We start from the raw sequence: 13,532 nt of genomic DNA on the forward strand, positions 1-13,532 counted from the left end.
GCATGTCATTGTCTGAAAGAAAACAGGCATGGAGGAAATCAGTTTGAATGTGAACAACTGGCAGGGATTGGGGTAATGGACAGAGAGAGCCAGAAGGACAGTTCATGGATAGATTTGAGGATGCGCTGGAGAATATTAAAGTAAATGCATTCCCAGACCCAATAAGAAAATAGATCAGTGCACACAGGAATGATGAATAGATGGGATTTTCGTGTGAGTTAAATACGACCCATGGAGTATTGATTCAGATTTGAGACTGCAGGTTTAATGCTGGGAGTGTCAGCAACACATTTTCGCCATCATTAGGCCTGCATTTCGAAGCTCATGTTTCAAATAATATATGGAATGAGACAGTAAATCATACTGTGGATGTTACAGTATGTGAAAATAAGAATCATCAGACGATGGTGAAAGGATTAGCTCATGGCCAAAGGGATCACCGCATCTATGATTTGCCAGTTTCAGCCTCCGATATGGGATGGAAGCAAAAGAAGGAAATGGATTTTGTAGTCAGGAAAATAGACGGTGACCTGCATGTTTCCAATACTTAAATAACAAGGGCAGTGGTATAATGAATCGTGGCTTACAGCTGAAACTGAGTAGCGCAACAAAGAGATCCAAGAGGGACACAATGAGAAGGAAAGAGGGAACAAAAAGTCGTAGAACACCAGGTTATAGTCCAACTCGTTTAATTGGACTATAAGCTGATGTTGTGTGATTTTTACCTTTGTCCACTCCAGTCCAACACTGGTACCTCCAAATCATAAGCAAAGACGGAGAGAGTGAATAAGCAAGTTCCCTGATGTAGTTATTCGTTCTCTGTCGAATATCTGGAATCAGAGTATTTGCAGAAACGTTACCAGCGGCAAGAAGAGTAGTGTCAATCAAAAGAACAACATTAGAGTCAAACCTGTTTTATAGAATTAATGACTGGATAGTGAGACTTACCAGGGACAGAAGCAAGGCTTGTGTAAAACAAATATTGAAAACTCTCAAGTGCATATTCGATCTGAACTAGAAATGACCATCGATCATAATTTGTAGAAAGATGCCAAACATCCCAATATAATGTCGTGTCCATTCTTTTAACATCTTGTATTGTTCAAAGATTCTGATCCAATGTTGGAAAATTCCAGTCTAAAAATTCTCAGATCATGATTCATTGCTGGAACACTGCAGTGTAACGTTTTCAGATTTTGGTCTCTCGCCCCTCCTTATCTGAAGCTACTGATCCGGTAGCATTGTCAGTGATGCCCCCGCCCATACTATGGGATAACACATTGAATGGAGCTAATTTATCATTTAAAGGTGGAAAACCTCCAACGGGATAATTAGAATCCATGGACACTTACATGAATCGCAGTCACCAAGCAAACAGGTTAAGTTAACACCTTCCTTACAGCAATTTTCAAACCAAAATAAAACGGAACATTTACTTGGTCTGGATGAAATGGATGAAGGCTGCTTCGTGATGAATCATAAACCTTTCAATCTTTTTCATCTTACTTCCATGTATGTGGGAGTAATGCCAGAAGACTGCAGGATTGTATATATTACATACTCTTTGTAAATAGAGCACAAACAAAATAAGCTGGGTAAGGTGACTGGTGGGGAAACTTCCTGTACAACAATCCACGGTACATTATTTACTGCCCATTTACTTTGTGTGGTGCTGCTTTTGCTTTTAAGTTCACTGTTGTCAAATCCTTCCAGAACCTGAAAACATCATTCAGAGCATGGGGGCTGCTGCTCAGGATTAGGCCGAAGCTTTTCTGTCTCCAGTGAGTTGTGGACAGAGAAGTAGGAGGAAGCCACTCAGCCTCTCGAGCGCGGTGCAGAGAGATTGGAGGAGACCAATGAGCCTCTCGTGCCTGTTACACAGGGACAGGAGGAGATCATTCAGCCTGTTGAGTCTGTTACACAGGGGCAGAAGAAGGTTACTTCTTCTTGTCCCTGTTACACAGGGGCAGAATTACGCCATTCTGCATCTTGAGTCTGTTCTGCAGTAATTATTATACTAAATTAGTTATGCAGATGAATAGTCTTGATGTAAATGGTAAAGTTCTAAATTGGGTGAGTCCAATTTTGCGAGCTTCTTCGGTTCACACTTTGAAAATCTGCTTGGATGAAGCTAGTGGGAGGAAGGTGGAAGGCCTTCACAACAGAGATTACAAAGTCTAGCTACAGTACGTTCCTATTCATGAGTAGGATAAGACTGGTAGCTGCAGGGAATGCTGGTTGACTAGTGAAATTGAGGCTCTGGTCAAGAAAAAAGAGAAAGAAAATGAAAGGTAAAGATAGCAGGGATTAAATGAATCCATCGAGGAGCACAAGGGCTCCTTGATGATAGGATGTAGGATGATGGTCAAGATGGAAATCAGGGTCACAAAATGGGGACATAAAGTATCTTTGGCAAATATGATAATGGAGAAACCAAAGAGATCCTACAAAAAAAAACGTCAAAAGAGTAATTATAGAGACAGCAAGGCCCCTTAATGATCAGCAGGGCCGTCTATATGTAGAACACCAGTAAATTGGAAAAATACGAAATGAATATTTCACATTAATATTTATTTTAAAGAAGGATATGTAAAGTAGTGAACTTGTGGAAATAAAGAGTGATGTACTGAAATGTGTCCATATTACAGACGAAGAGAAGCTGGATGTCTTAAAACGCATAAAGGTACATTAGTGCCTGGGTCCTAATAAGGAGTACCTTAGAGCTCTGTGAGAAGCTCGGGAAGTGATTTATGCGCACCTTGTTGAGCAATATATATCATGGATAATCCAGGCAATGTGCCAAACGAATGGCAGTTAGCGAATGTTATGCCATCAGTTAAGTAAGATTATGCACTGGCAAACTTGATTTCATCGTGGGATTAGTTGTTGGAAGGCTTTAGAGGGAGAGCATTTACAAGTATTTGGAAAGACAACGAGTGATTACGGGTAGTCAACGTGGCTTTGACCGTGGGAAATCAATCCTTACTAACTTTACTGATGCGTGTGAAGAAGTGATGAAGAAGATTGATGATGGTTGACTACATGGATGTCAGTAAGGCGTTCAACAATATAGGTCATGACAATCTTGTTAGCAAGTTTAGATCAAATGCAAGCCAGGGAGGGCTGAGTGTAATTGGTTTGAAGGTTAGTGGTGGAGCGATGTTTCTTGGATTGCATGCCTGTGACCACCAGTGTGCACAAGGATCTCATGGATTTTGTCATTAATATCAATGACACAAATTCAACGAGACACACCTGTACATTGCCACATTAACTCTGCACGTCCCACAGCTAATCCACCACAACTCGAGATACGGCGAGGCAATTTAGCGAGGCCACTGCACCAAACCTGCGCATGTTTGGACTGTGGAAAGAAAGCCAAGCACCCGGAGGGCATCCACGGAGAACGTACAAGTCCCGCACAAAGAGCCACCCAAGTGGGGGCTTCAAACCTAGACCATCAATTTTTGAGCCAGCAGTGCCAACTACTGAACCTCCATGCCGCCCATAAGATGAGCTAAGCGTGACAGCATTCTCCTACTTTCTCCAGAACCTTCCAATCTGTTCAGATGAGGTGGATTTGCAGTGGGGTACTCCGACACGCCGTCCTTTATCCACAATCGATGATTCACACCATCTTGTCCCAAACCCTGGTGGACAGGCGAAATGAGCTGCTTCCTGCACTTCTGCTCATACCCATTCCCCTCCTTCTCAGATCAAATCATCCATTAATGCTGCAGTATGCACAATGTTTACAGATCAAAAATAAAGCAAAGACCTGCAGATGTTGGAGATCGGATGCAAAATCAGTTCTGATGAAGAGTCCAGGATTTGAAATATTTCCTTTGCTGTCTTCCTACAGATGTTACACGATCCACTGAGTTTTGCCAGCAATGTTTTCAAATCTAATTCCCTGTTTAGAACATGCACAAATTTTGTCCTTCTGTTTGCCTTCGATACATGACTCACACTAGTATTTACTTCTCCTTGCTGCTTCTAAGCTCCAGCCTAAATATTTCTGTATAACCTGAGCGCCATGAGTTGTGGTGAGATTAATGGTAGATTCAGCGAGATGTTCGCTGAGCCTTTTTTAATGTTAGGATAATTTCACTGCTTCGTTTTTATTCGGCTCAAGGGGGATTGTAAGATTCTCACTTGATCTCCCCTTGCGGTGATGGACTGGAGAATGACAATAATCTCCCTACAATATTGTACATTATTCCTAATTACCGATACTGATCCAAACTGTGGAGCAAATTCAGAGCAGGTAGGCCTGGTCTCGTGTCAGAGACCTCACCCCTGGTCCAGGGGAAGAGGATGCCCTGTGTGTGACCCTTCCCCCCGAGACGAACTCCATGCACATGTAGACAGCGTCCTCCTACCACCTGCAGACACAATATCAGGGGTTGTGCAAGGTAGATTCACATGGGCTGATTGTACTGGTTCCCGGGATGCTAAGTAATTCCAGGTTTTCAGGTGAGTGTTGTTGTGGGTGGTTGTGGGGGGCGGGGAGGTCGGTGGATGCGGATGGGTTGCTCAGAGAATGGTGTGTAGTGCGAAATGAGCGAAACTTAATGCGAGTCTCATTGTGTGGGCTTGAACACCACTTAATGTGGGAGATTGGTGGGATTCACTCAGCCTCATGTAGGAATCTCTCGCCCAATTCTACTTAGTTGTCACTTTGCATAAAAATATTACTTGGTAAGATTATTTTGTAGGAATGTAAGGAATAGACGCAGGAGAAGAGCATCTGGCCGCTTCAGGCTCCTCCGCCATTTAATCAGCTCATGGCGAATCTTTTCATAGGCTCAGCTCCATTTACCCGCCTTCTCACCATACCCTTAGCTCCTTTAATGTTCAAAAAAAACAATCTTTGTCGTATAAACATCTCGTGTGTTCGCCACAAGTGCTTCACTAAGCAGGAAATTCCACATATTCAGGTGAAGGTATTCCTCCTTAACTCAGTCCTAAATCTGCTCCACCTTGTTTTGAGGATATTCCCCTTAGTTTTAGTTTCAACCAATATTGGAAACAACCTCGCTGATTCTATCTTATCTCTTCCCTTCATAATCTTGTGTTTTTGTAAGATCCCCAATCATACTTCTAAATTCAAATGAGTACAGCCCCAGTCTACTTAATCTGTTCTCATTATTCTACGCTCTCAGTTATAGAATGAACGCAGTGAAATTCTTTGCACATACTACAGAGCTGGTGCATTCTTTCTCAAGTAAGCAGATCAAACCTGTACACAGTAATCCAGGTGTGACCCCACCAGCACCCTGGTTTTAAACTGCATCCCTGAAGCAATTAATGATAATATTTATTTGCCTACTTAATTATCTGAAAACCAATATTTTGTGAGTTGCGCATAACGACACCAGGCCAGTCTGTACAGCAGCATGCTGCAGTTTTCACCAATTAAAACATTAGTGTTTTTTACATTTATTCCGACCCAAATTGATGACCTCACATTTACAATGCTACATCTGGCAAACCTTTGCCAATGCACCGAAATTATCTCTATCCCTCTGCATACTTTCAGTCTCCTCTGCACATTTTTCTCTACCACACATTTTCTGTAATCTGCAAACTTTATCACACTCGAAATCATCAATGTAATGCCTTGATCATTTAATGTACGATCGTCCTTCACAATAATTCAGACATCATCCTTTATTCGGAGATCTAAACTATCTCATCCTATTCATGTTTGTATAACATCCTTAAATATAAAATCTACAGGACGTTCAGTTGCCAAGGTTGGTAATTCAGTCACCATCTGTCTAATGTCATTGAATAATGTCCATTTCTCGTTCCGTTTTTGAGAATATAAAACACATTGAGACAGAGTGCCTTTCATTACACTTCTGAAAAGTATCATTCACTGCTGTACTTTTGCCCTTATTCCTCCTATTGACCCAGTCCGGAATCAATGTGACGTCGTCCTACTCACTGAATCAGGCCCCATCACCATTCCTGAGTATATCTTATCCCACCGACACGGCAGACTCGAAGGTGGTGGGGACACCATGAGATACAGTCTGGAAAGGAGTTAGCCTTGAACTTCCTAACATTGATTCAAGAACCCAGGAACTATCAGACTGACTAATCAGAGGTGGTCAAGGAAATCGTCTATGATGGACATCTACTGCCCTCCATACTACCCCACATTGAGAGCTCAGTTCCACTCGATGTGGAAACAAATCGAACGCAGCACTGAGGGTGACAAGAACATAGAACGTACTCTCGGTGTGGGACTGCAATGTTCATCACCAAGAGTGTCTCCATCGGCCCGCTACTGATTGGGCAGGGCAAGGCCACAAATATCCAGCAGGCAGACAGTTGGGAGTGGTATCAGAACCAACAACAGGGAAACAATCGCATCAACCAACTTGACACAGATGGATCTGGTCTTCCTGGTACCTGTAGGAACAGCCAGCACACAATCCTGCCAGAGGGAATGTAATAACATCATGTTGGAGATACCGTTAAGTGGCTCTACCCCCTGTGAAGTAGGATTTGCTTCTAAATGACCAAGCAAATGGAAACTGGGCGTCCATGCGGCACTGTGGACTATCAGCGGCTGCAGCAGCAATGGCCTCCCCTCCATCATAAAGGCGGAAGTGGGCTGTTTACAGATGATTCCAAAATTTTCAGCACTGTTCCTAACTTTACCTAAACTGAAACAGGCCAATCAGCCAAGCAATTGTTTTATACGGAAGCAGAATCAGACTATTCAGCCATTCGAGGTTTTTATTCAAGAATTCGAGTCAAGAGTGCAGTGCTAAAAAGGCACAGCAGGTCAGGCAGCATCCAACGAGCAGGAAAATTGACGTTGAGGACAAAAGCCCGTCATCAGGGATAAGCCTGCTTTGCTTTTACAGCATCAGTTTCTTCAGTTCTCCATAATCCGCATTCCTCACTTTCACTCACGAATTGGAACCAAACTTTTTATCGCTCAAATCTGTTAAACAGGAAATGGAATGGAACACTCAGACTTTCAAAGCTGCTACACAAAAATACGAGCCGGACGGGTAACTGAGCCGGAAGCAGGAATAAACATGCGATAAATTATTCTCTGTCAGTTTAGAAAAATATAATGACTGCCCTGACACAGTGACCAGTGCTGCGACTTCAACTATTTGCAATCAATGTCAAAGTTTTGCATAAATGGAACAGACGTGTTCTAAGTCAATTTAAAATTACACTTAGATAGACAGGAACTGAAGTTATCAGGAGAAAGTAGAGAATCTGTAAATGAATAAGCAATGGACAGACACTCAGCAGATAGAATATGACGTAGGTAACCTTGAACCTTTGTGATTTTTTTCAGTAAGAATAAAAGACTGCATATTACATAAATAGAGAGAGATGACACGACTTAATGAAACAATGAGTCCTGGAGGTTTCGTTCTGACGTGTTCAGTCATCAGAAGTGTTGCTACATCTCCCTGATGGTCAGCTCCCTGATGTTCCCAATGGTCCCATTACTCTCAGCACACACGGGCTATTTTGATGTGTTTGCTTGGCAGTGGGGAGTGGTGACAGGGAGTGTGTTTTGAGCCTTGTATCAAGGGACTGGCCTTTATTCGAGAGGCCATCCGTTCATTCCACGTGGATAATGGCTGAATGTTTCTGAATGATGAAGCTGTGGCTGCTACGAGGATGATGTACTGTGCTTATTCATACTGAACATGAATAAAGTGAGCGACGGAGTGTTCAATCACACGAATGAGAATATACATTAAATTCCTTGTCAGATCAGCTGAAATGGTTAATTATCACTTCCTCAATGCACCTCACAGAAACAGCTCAGACACCACAAAACTCGAAGAAATATATATACACCATGGAACACTGTCGTTACCAGGCCAGCGTAATGCTGAGTACAAACCAGCAATATTTCCAGAGTGGAACATTGTGCAGAGGATCATCGATTGCCCTGATCAATACAATCCAGCAATTTGCCCTGAGTGAAGGACTGAACATCACATATCAGATCATTGATCTAGAAACCAGGACTAGACATCTGTTCAGCGCCAGGAACTATCAAGACCACAACATTGCATTGAATTACAATAGCCAATCAGATAATCTAACCAGCACAGTGAGCTGTACAGTGATTAACCGTGAATTCATCTGTAAACCTGGAGCAGTTATACTCCCAGCATGTCGGCCTGTTTACACCACCCACTGTTTTGCGTGATAACATGGTTTGATATCACTGCCCAGCGTGGGGAAACTTGAAGTCCACTCTGGAAGAAAAGGATGAGCATCTCCATTTACTGCCCTATATCTCCACTGTGCCATAATAAGGGATGCTGTGGGTGAAACGCACTGATCCATAGAGATAGTGGTGCTATCAGTATAAATACGAACACTTAGGAGTGTTTGGGGATGTAGGCAGCGAGTAGAAGATCGAGAAATGTGCCATGGAAGCATATGTTCACAGTTTTCAGAATGCTGAAACAAAGCTATTTTGATTAGGTCTTGCAACTTGAGCCAATAAAGCCAGGAATGGTGAGTGAACATAGCTTTGATGTGCGTTCAGATGATTAGGTAGTTTGGATGGACATTTGCTCTGCAACTTTCCAACAGTAACTTGTCTCAGTGACATTTTCGTTCAGAGTGACAGAAGGATCGTCTGCACGATACCGAGCTAGTTTGTTGGTGCTATCATTTCTAATTCACTTCATTAACTACCCACCACAGTCCACAATGCCCCTCTCATCTAATGTCAGCACGATTCCCAACCCATCTTTGGTGGGGGTACTCACCATTGCCCGGAAATCCCTGGATATTCCGCGATCTCTGGTACTGGTGCCATCTTCAAAAAAAACAATTGGCACACGTTTGATCTTTCTCACTTGGGACCTGCCCTGCAGAGTTTACTCCGAGGGTGGCAGATAAGGGATTCTTACACCACTATTTGTCGACAGGGCAATGAGGTTCTGTTGGATGTGCTAGTACAGAGAAGGACCATTCTCATCCCAGAGAAGGCGACACAACCCGACCAAACACGTACAGTCTGAACTCAGCAACGAGCTCAGTGCATTATCTGCAGTCTGGATAAGCATCAGTACAGAATAAGCATCAATAACCTTCCTTGCTGTGTCCAGATCAGAGCCATCGTATTCTATCTGCGCCCTCATACTCACGGTATAAGTGTTATCGCACCAAAAACTAAACAATGCTCTGAAACACTCTCACTGTTACATGAATTATCATTCCGCTTTCTCTCTCTCTCTTTCTGTCTACACCAATCCCCACCCTTCCAATATAACCCCCATTTTAACCCTGCATGGATATAACACTGCGCAATGACTCACTCCGGGCACCTCACCACCTCCCTGCTTCTGCAAGAGCACAATCAGCAGGGCCATCAACTCACAAAGTCACTCCCATTATCTCGTTTTTCCCGTTCCATAAGAAATAGGACAGAAAGTGTCAAGCCGTGATATGGAGTGCCCAACATCCATTCCTTCAACCAGCCTCCCCCCACCATGTGGTGAGGACGATGGAACGAGCCAGGGAGGAAACGGAAGGACTCGTGTGGAGATTCTGGAACACCCACGTTCCACCAACCAAGTGAGGAGCAATGCCCAATGAAGGGAAATCCGCACTTCCAACCCACTGTTTGTTCCATTTACCCCGGTACAACTTTGAAGCCGTGGTACTGATTTCTCTCTTGTGTCGGTTTGGCACAAATGGAACTCCCAGGTTTTCAGTGGGCAGGAGGGTGGGTTTTCAACACATCGTCTCACCACGTCCAAGGAAGAAAGCAAATGCTTCCTACTGCAGTTTCTGTAAGCAGCAGAAATACTGAAACTGATATGTCCTGACTTAATTGTCCCGGCATCTTCAGTAGTCTGTGCTTATATACACCATGGACGCTCTGCTCCTGCTCCTTCTTTATAATGGAGGACCTCTTTTAAATGTCTTTCAATGTCGTCAAACTGCTCTGCTCGTTGTCATCGGCCGTATACCTGAACACTACACCAATGTGTTACTGTGAACATTGTCCTCCACAGAGTTTATATGGCTTGTAGTTTTGGTGTCATCTCCAAGCACTAAGATTGCCAGCGTATCATAGTCCCGATGGAAAACGGAAGTCCTGCCACACACAATAGTGTGAGCTCGTGAAATACCGATATATTCCAATGGACGGAGTCACATAATGACATGCGATCAACGAGACTCTTGGCACCCACCACACGGAGTGAATGAAATTTTGACAAAACACGGAGCAACAGAAATCTGGATCGGCTCCACTTATCTGTGTTGACTTAATATTATGAAGTTGAAGGAGTGTACAGTACCTTTAAGAGATTGTGGACGCTGTTCTGAAATGAGAGCTTGCAAGCACTTGCAATATGAAAGGATGGCAGTCCAAGAGTGCAAAGGAAAATTCAAAATACATAACATTTGACCGTGAAATAGATACCTGAGTTGCTTGCTGTTTTGACAATAATTCTAAATTGTGCCCCAGGGTGCTGAAAGGATATCGAGTTTGATTTCATTGCTTTTCCAACATTGAACCTAATGAGACGATCCGATGTTGGACATATAAAGAAGAACATGAGTTTTGAAAATTGCCAACAGAGCAAATATCATCAACATAGATCCAAGAAATTTGAAAAAAATACACTTTCTATCAAACATACCTTTTCCGATGGAACATATTCACATTAACAGAAAGAAGATGATTCCGGGAACTCCTCATCCGGAAGAAGACACCGAAAATGATAGTTACTGTGTGTTTTTGAAATTAAGTTGACGTTTGTCAATAAGATTTCTTATTTGAATAGTATTTTTTTCCAACTGGAGGCAGGTAATAAGCAGTTAAGAGAAAGGGGAACTTAGAATCCTGAATAACTTTTGTTTCGATTTCACTTTCAGAATTTAAATTTCTTTAACAGTGGAATTTGCGAGTTCTCTGGCACTCATACTTTAACAGATATAAAAAAGCGTGGGGACGTTTTCTAAACGTTTAGTTTGCATTATCAGAAGAATCCACCTCTGTGTTCAAACACTTCCTGTGTGTGTATCTGTGTGGCTCTGTGTGGAGCAAGTCTAAAGTCTGGTTGAAGATTTGTAGCTCGGGTGTCCGTTGTTGTGGTTCTGTTCGCCGAGCTGGAAGTTTTTGCTGCAAACGTTTCGTTCCCTGGCTAGGGAACATCATCAGTGCTATTGGAGCCTCCTGTGAAGCGCTGCTTTGATGTTTCTTCCGGTATTTATAGTGGTTTGTTCTTGCCGCTTCCGGGTGTCAGTTGCAGCTGTAGTAGTTTGTATGTGGGGTCCAGGTCGATGTGTCTGTTGATGGATGTTCTTGCCGTTTCCAGGTGTCAGTTTCAGCTGTAGTGGTTTGTATATGGGGTCCAGGTCTATGTGTCTGTTAATGGAGTTTGTGGATGAATGCCATGCCTCTAAGAATTCCCTGGCTGTTCTCTGTCTGGCTTGTCCTATGATGGTAGTGTTTTCCCAGTCAAATTCATGTTCCTGGTTGTCTGAGTGTATGGCTACTAGGGATAGCTGGTCGTGTCGTTTTGTGGCTAGCTGATGTTCATGGATGCGGATTGTTAGCTGTCTTCCTGTTTGTTCTATATAGTCTTTTGTGCAGTCCTTGCATGGTATTTTGTAGACTACGTTAGTTTGGCTCGTGCTGGCTATTGGGTCCTTTGTTCTAGTGAGTTGTCTGAGTGTGGAAGTTGGCTTGTGTGCTGTTATGAGTCCTAAGGGTCGCAGTGGTCTGCCTGTCAGTTCTGAGACGCTCCTGACGTATGGTAGTGTGGCTAGTCCTTTTGGTTGTGGCATGTCCTCGTTCCGTGGTCTATCTCTTAGGCATCTGGTGATAAAGTTGCGTGGGTATCCGTTTTTGGCGAATACCTTGTATAGGTGTTCCTCTTCCTCTTTTCGCAGTTCTGGTGTACTGCAGTGTGTTGTGGCTCTTTTGAATAGTGTCCTGATGCAGCTTCGTTTGTGTGTGTTGGGGTGGTTACTTTCATAGTTTAGGACTTGGTCTGTGTGTGTTGGTTTCCTGTGTACCCTTGTGGTGAATTCTCCGTTGGGTGTTCTCTCTACTAACACGTCTAGGAATGGGAGTTGGCTATCCTTTTCCTCTTCTCTCGTGAATCGTATTCCTGTGAGTGTGGCGTTGATGATTCGGTGTGTTTTTTCTATTTCTGTGTTTTTGATGATTACAATTGCCGTTTTATTTTCCACTAATCAGGAATGGACCCGGACCATAGAACAGGCTATCACTATAGGACAGAACAGGACAACACTTCGCAAAAAAAACGGCACTAAAAGAAAAAATGGACAAACTAACCCACAAACAGGAGGACACGACAACACCCACCTGGGTTAAAAACCTCTCCCACAGACAGCTCACAGACACGGAAAGAACTATACTGGCCAAGGCGACTCAAATGCAACTACAGGGATGCCAACACAGCAGACTTCCTACCAGCACTAGAATGCACACTCAGGAACAATGGACTGACAGAAGATACACAACAAACAGTGAGAAAAACGGTCGTACCTATGATGATAAGAAAACAACATACACATAACCTCAACACCAAGGAGAGGGAAGCACTGAAAGCGCTGAAAAATGACAAGAACATAATCATACTACCGGCAGATTAAGGCAGAATGACGGTCATCTTAGATAAATCAGACTACATCAATAAAGCACAACAACTACTCGCAGACACCAACACCTACCAAATGAAGGATTCCGACCCCACACCACAACTCACCAATAGAATAATCAACACACTAAGGAATCTACAAAAAAAAATGGACAGATAACCAAAGCGGACCAGCAAAGAATGAAACCTGAAAGCAACAACACCCCCAGATTCTACGGACTACCCAAAGTACACAAACCAGACATCCCACTCAGACCCATAGTATCACTACCAGGGACACCAGCATACAAACTGGCCAAAGAACTACAACAAAAACTGAAACACCTAGTCAGCGGATCCAAACAATCCATACAATCAACACAGGAATTCTTGGACATCATCAGGAATACACAAATAGACAAAGAAGAAACCATGGTATCATTCGACGTGACGGCACTGTTCACATCAATTGACAAAACCCTAGCCAGAGAAACAATAGCCAACCTACTGGACATACATAACAGAACACAGGAGGCCGAACCTATCAACAAGGACGGCATACTTAAACTACTAGACCTGTGCCTCACCACACACTTTACATTCAACAATCAGATATACGAACAAATCAACGGAACACCCATGGGATCACCAATCTCGAGACTCATAGCAGAGGCAGTTATGCAAAGGTTAGAACATACAGCCCTACCACAAATCCAACCCAAACTCTGGATCAGATATGTTGATGACACCTTTGTAATAATCAAAAACACAGATATAGAAAAAACACACCGAATCATCAACGCCACACTCACAGGCATCCGATTCACACGAGAAGAGGAAACGGATAGCCAACTCCCATTCCTAGACGTGTTAGTAGAGAAAACACCCAACGGAGAATTC

Source organism: Hemiscyllium ocellatum, chromosome X (assembly GCF_020745735.1).
Source record: "Hemiscyllium ocellatum isolate sHemOce1 chromosome X, sHemOce1.pat.X.cur, whole genome shotgun sequence".
Classification (NCBI taxonomy): Eukaryota; Metazoa; Chordata; class Chondrichthyes; order Orectolobiformes; family Hemiscylliidae; genus Hemiscyllium; species Hemiscyllium ocellatum.